Source organism: Callospermophilus lateralis, unplaced genomic scaffold, assembly GCF_048772815.1.
Source record: "Callospermophilus lateralis isolate mCalLat2 unplaced genomic scaffold, mCalLat2.hap1 Scaffold_65, whole genome shotgun sequence".
In the NCBI taxonomy this organism is placed as follows: Eukaryota; Metazoa; Chordata; class Mammalia; order Rodentia; family Sciuridae; genus Callospermophilus; species Callospermophilus lateralis.
In genome coordinates, this window is record NW_027514826.1 from 3427464 (window position 1) to 3434560 (window position 7097).

Consider the following 7097-nt stretch of genomic DNA (forward strand, 5'->3'; position numbering starts at 1 on the left):
ACATACAAACATTCAATCCAAGTAGTTATACATGTAGTGGTAATATTTGGGTTACTAATTATAACGAACTGTGTTTGAGTTTTGCTTTGAAAATAATGATGGAATTCAAAAGTTAGGTGATATAAAAGAAATCTCATGAAAAAGCAAGTAAAGCAACATGGAGACATAAGTGGGATCTGATACAGGGAGTGAATGAAAGGGAATCATATGCATATCAATTTGTGAATTCTGGATGAAATGATACATCCTATGATGTATATATACTGAAGAAATAGGAATATTACAATTTTGAATAAAAATTTAATTAAAAATACACATCATGTCCCATATGAATATACTTTCATTGATGTTAAACTGGGTAACTTACTGTAGAAAACTAGGGTTAGTACTCAATATTCACTGAAGTTCATTTCGAGTATTCCGAAATGAATATATATGTCAATAAAATGAATATTTCTGTAAAATATCTCCTGAAAGTTGATTATAAATCCACACAGATGGACATGCAAGAATCAAGGTAGTATATGTATATGACACATATAGTTCATGTTTGCAAATTCATTCTCTCTCTCTCTCTCTCTCTCTCTCTCTATATATATATATATATATATATATATATATATATATATATATATATATTCAATACATTAACATGTAATAGTATGTGTGCCAATCGAAATTCATAAGGGGATATATATATCCTTCACATATGTAGCAAAATATTCATTTTCTTCTACATTGTTTCATGTCTAAACTTGTTGAAGTATAAAGCTCACCACAGCTTGAATTTTCATTTACCTCAGTGTATTGGGGGGCAGTGATCTCTTCATGAAAACGTATTTACCAAAGTGAGAGTACTCTCAAAAATATACCTGTGATGGCACTAGGATTATATATATGAATATAAAAGTATACACTGTGACCCAGGCGACAGAGACAGGGAGTCAGGAAGTTACATATTTGTTAATTTTGAAAATTCTTGGAGAAGTAAAATGAGAAAATGTGTCACAGGTTTTATAATATGTATCTCTGATGAAGCCAAAGGCAAGTCTAAGTATACACCATGCCTCCTATCAAATGCCTCTACTTCTATTCCTTTAGGATTGTTTTTATCGATGTTAGGATAAGTAGCCAGAGCCTAGAAAGTTATGGGTTAGTGTCAGAGATTCAATATTTCAAAAGGCAAAATGGAAAATGAGTCTAATACATATGGGAACACATGGCAAATAAAAATCTTCCACTGTCATCCACCACAATGCCTGGACATTACTATCTCCCTAAAGTAGACACAATGAGAGGAGAAGAGGAGAAAAATCTGTGAATACATTTCTGGAATTGGAAATTCCGATTAGCTCACAAACTTGGGTGTGGCAGAAGAAATCTCAAAAGTAGAGGACAGGGTAAACATTTCACAAACATGGAACTTTGCTGGCCTAATGACTTCTTGAGTATATTCCTCTGACATTCGTCCACTAGAAATATTGCTTTGTGTTTTAGCTTCCTTTGTAGTGAGATCATGAAAGCTTGGTCTGAGTCTATGTGAACAGGAGGACATGGGTTCATATTTTCCAAAATGAACAGGAGGCAGCAGAGCTGAATCCTCTCTATGTAGGTAACTGTGGCTGTTGGGGTGTGAATGTCTCCCTGGGTGCATTGTGAAGCATTTGGCTCACCGCCCAGTTTTAATGGCATTTCTTGCAGCTTTTCTGGAAAATTGGTGTTTGTTTTTGAAATACAAAAAGGTCAACCAGGACACAGTGCTGGAGGGAGATCTGCCACATGGGGTGATTCAGGGTCTAAAGGCAAAAACACAAACTGGGCTGCTACCCCATATATCTTTCCCATTTGAATGTAGCAACTTGTTTCTGAGCATCGCACCAAATCCTCTCCTCACAACAACATGTCTTTTTATTTTCGAGTCTCCAGGCTGCACCTTGTCAGTCACATGTAATTTGGAAGCCAATGACAGAACCACAGGGGCCCACCACAGACGTTGAATCACACACCTGCACTCCATTGCTCCAGGCCCAGTTCCCTGCCGGCTCCTAATCACTGGCATCTCTGTTCTTCACCATGGGCATGAATTCCACTCAGTCAAAAATGGAACTCGCTGGTTCAGTCATGATGAGCAACAGGAGATCTAAAGTTTCTCCAGGGATTTCTGGTCATGGGATTCTCAAAAATTTCATGGCATTGGCCTAACCAAATTTCAAGAATGAAGAAGTTGACACTGTGGGTTTTGATTCATTCAGGAGCCATTAAGTGTTGAGAAATCTTCTGTCAGTAAGAGCTCTGGAGATCGCATGCAGGCAAGGTTCTAAGGAGTGGTGAAAGGTCACAGGATTCCAGGCCCACTGGGGTCTAAAATATGAGGTTCCTGTGAGTTTTGGCTCTCAACTATAGCTGAGAAGGCTTTCACAGCAAAATCATGTGAAATCCTGGCTGAGATTCCCAGTGCTGTGGAGAACCCCTTCAGAGAGTGTCCAAAATTCAGGAAGAATACGGGAACTTAGGATCTTGGTAGGTGTTGCCCATCTGCAAGGCAAGAAGCAGTTCATTCATAAATTGGCCATGAGGAGTCCTGCAAAGTTTTCCACTAGACAGGACACATTCACGGCTGCATTCTTCTCTCTACACTCTTTAACCACAAACCCAGTGGGATCCACTGACATAAAAAGGCTCACTAGTTAACAGACCATTTCAAACCAACAACAACAACAACAAAAAAAAAACTTTTTTCCTTCATGTTCTCAGAACATGAGACAAAATGACAAATTGAAACACACACCCACTGAGACACACAAACCACCCCTGTAATTGGTCTGCATCTATCCACTCTGTCCTCTGACTGGTGGGTGAAAATATGTTCCTCAGTAGTGGCCTGTCCTGTCTCAGCTCTGGTCTCCTTGGCCATCTCTGAAAGGAATATATGGAGCAAGTGGCATGTGTATTTCTTCCACCATTTCTGGGAACATGTTGTGAAACCCTATCATTTTAGAGTTTGGGGATAAATATAGGTGTACCCTGGGTTTATGTATATAGAGGTGATGTATGAATAGACCATATGGTGAATAAAAAGTATAACAGGTTACTGTTTTAAATAATGGATTGAATTGATATTTTAAAAATTACATGAAATCTGGTATTCACAAAGAAACGTACAATCCAAGTAGTTATACATGTAGTGGTAATATCAGGGATTCTAATTATAACAAACTGTGTTTGAGTTTTGCTTTGAAAACAACATCTCTAGCAATTAAAGAATTGCAAATCAAAACTAGTCCAAAATTTATTCTTACTCCAATCAGAATGAAATTTATTGAAAATACAAGCAAAAATATATGTTGGTGAGGATGTGAGAAAAATGGCCCACTGTTACACTGTCGGTAGGACTCTAAATTGGTGACACCAGTCTGGAAAAGAATAAGAAGATTCCTTAGAAAACTTGGAAAGAAACCAAAATTTTCTCAGCTATCCCACTCTTCAATTTAGACCACCAAGAGCTAAAAACCGCATAATACAGAGGAACATCCACATCAATGCGCATAGCAAAACAATTCACAATAGGTAAACTATAGAACCAATTTATATGCTCTTCAATAGATGGATGGATAAGGAAAATATGGTCTATTCACACAGTGAAATGTTACTGAACATTAAAAGAGAATAAAATTATGGAATTGGGAAGTAAATGGATGGAGTTAAAAAATACCATGTTAAGGTAAGTAAGCCAATCCTCCTAAATCAAAGACCTAATGTTTTCTCTGCTAAGTGGATTGTGATCCACAATGAGGAAAGTGGAAGGTAGCATGGAAGAAATAAAGAAACTTTGAATAAGACAACAAGGAGGGAGGTGATGGGAGATGGTATAGAGGTAGGTAAGATGGTGTAAGGAGATGAAAATCTTGTTGTACACAAATTAGAGTTTCATGGGTTTTGTAACTATACTTTCTGTACAACAAGAGAAATAAAATTGTGTGCTAATAGCGCAGAATGCATTTCACTTCATAGCACACACATGTGTGTGCTATGAAGTGAAATGCATTCTGCTCTATTAGCAAGTTAAAAGAAATTAATAAATTAATTGATTTTTAAAAATTCAGGAAAGAGACTTGCCTTTCCTAGATCTATATATAACATATATAACATGCACATATTTAATGTATATAATTTATGAACAATTTTTTTATATTTCTATCATTTTTTTAAAGAAATGACAACAGAAGCATTACAATTCTTATTTCATGTATAGAACACAATTTTTCATCTCTGGTATATATATAAAGTAAGGTGATACAAATTTTTGTCTTCATACATGTATTTTTGATGATGGTCTCTATCACATTCCACCATTCTTGCCTCCTTTATTTTCCTTTCACCCCTATTCTTTACTGAGAATCCATCTATTTCTCTCATGCTCCCCCTCCCTACCTTATTATGAGTCAGCCTCTTTATATATATATATATATATATATATATATATATATATATATATATATATATATATATATATATATTTTTTTTTTTTTTTTGGAATTGGCTAACATCACTTAGCATTATCTTCTCCAATGCTATCCATTTACCTGCAAATGGCAGATATGATTATATACCTAGAAGACTCAAAAAACTCCACCAGAAAACTTCTAGAACTAGTAAATAAATTTAGCAAAGTAGCAGGATAAAAAATCAACACCCATAAATCAAAGGCATTTCTGTATATCAGTGAAAAATCTTCTGAGAAAGAAATGAAGATAGATAACTACCCCATTTATAATAACTTCAAAAAATAACATACTTGGGAAGCAACTTAATAAAAAAGGTGAAAGATCTAAACAAGAAACACTACAGAACCCTAAAGAAAAAATTAAAAAGACCTTAGAAGATGGAAAGATCAACCTTGATCATGAGTAGGCAGAATTAATATTTTCAAAATGACAATGCTACCAAAGCACTATACAGATTTACTGCAATCTGATCAAAATATTAATGGCATTCCTCACAGAAATAGAAAAAGCAACCATGAAATTTATCTGGAAAAATAAGAGACCAACAATAGATAAAGTAATCCTCAGCAGAAAGAGTGAAACAGGTGGTATCACTATACCAGACCTTCAGTCATACTACAGAGCAATGGTAACAAAAACAGCATTGCATTTGCAAAAAAAAAAAAAGAAAAGAAAAAAAAGAAACAGACTGCAGACGAATGGTATAGAATAGAGGTCACAGAGACTAACCCTCAAAATATAATTATTATATATTAGACAAAGGTGTCAAAACATGCACTGGAGAAAAGATAGCCTCTTCAACAAACCACTCTCTCTCACCATGCACAAAACTCAACTCCAAATGTATCAAGAACCTAGGAATTAAACCCAAGACTCTGTGTCTAATAGAATAAAACACAGGCTCTAATCTTCATCATGTGGGATTAGGCCCCAATTTCTTTAATAAGACACCTATAGCATAAGAATTAAAACAAATAATCAATAAATGGGATAGAATCAAACTCAAAAGTTTATTCTCAGCAAAAGAAACAATCTGTGAGGTGAAGACAGAGCCTACCTTTTAGGAGGAATATTTTACCCCTCACATATCAGATAGAGCACTAATCTCTAGGGTACAAAAAGAACTCAAAAAACTAAGTAAATAATAATAATAGTGATGATGATGATGATGATGATGATGATGATAATAATAATAATAATAATAGTAATAGTAATAATAATAATATTAATAACCCAATCAAGAAATGGGTCAAGGATCTGAACAGAGAGTTTTTAGAAGAGAATATACAATCAATCAACATTTTTTTTATTTATCTGATTGATTATGATCCTCCCTTTTCAGGAACAGTTCTGAAAAGGTTCAGTTTCTAAGGAAGGGAAACATGAGCAAGAATTATTCTCAATTCCCCTTTATAAATTATCAAATACAATTATCTATGTCATTTTCTAAGCATAGCTGGACATGGGAAATATAGGTTTGGAACAGAGAACATTTTTATTAGAAACACAGTTTAAAAGAAAGAAAAAAACGTAATTATATGTACCACATTGAACCACAAGAGAAATGGAACCTGGAATTCAGAAAAGAAAGATTCAAACTTTTCTACTTGGGAATGTGGATGACATGGATGCCTAAAGTGAAGAGGTTATTACAAGCTTTTGAAAGAAAATTCATGTGAGTGGCAGATAACGGTTAACCAAATAGAATCTGCACAGTGTATTCCAGGGGCTTTTTCAGCTGTGCACTATAGAACATACAGGTATTCATAGCCTCCATGAAGAGCATTATTCATCTGTGCCCTCTGAAATTATTCCCATAGTACAGATGAAAAAACATGGGTATCTGGATACTAAGTGGCAATTCAGCAGCCCACAGAAAACTACCCAGAGACAGAACTGTATGAAATTTCTTCAAAGACCACCAATGTATTTTTAGCTCCTAACACAGGGATGTCAGTCTGGAAAAATATTATTTTATCTCCATTTTGAAGAGAGTGCATTGACAGTACATTTCAGGGGCAACATATATACATTTTTTTTTTAATGTTAAGAAACTCTTCAGAAACAGAGCTCCCAAGACAGATTTCTTAGAAGGGTAAATGCCTGGATATTACAAAATAAAAAAATAAAAAATACATAAATAAAAAAAACAAACATCAGTGGCCCTGAGTGACTCAGTAAGGAAATAAATCTAAAAGGTTTATTAGAAACTGAAAAGCCAAAAAGTAACCAAGTCTAAAAATAAATATGTTCATTAGTTGCTATCTCCACAACATGTCATTAAGTAAACAACAAATTATGTATGAATACTTCTAGGATTGGCCTAATTTTATTCCATGTGATTTTATACTAAATCCCAAAATCTAGATGATAGAATTCATGATTTACTGCCAAAAATATTACAGTAAAAAAATTTAAGGAGTGGATGTTTAGTAAGTATGTTATTTAACAATTTTATTACCATATGATTTTAAAGAAATTTATTCATTTTCCTGCAGCCATAGTGTAGAGAAATTCCTTATTTAATTTTCCTGTAGTAATTAACAAAGATAAGCCCTAGAATCCACTTTAAATAACCTACCCTTACTATCA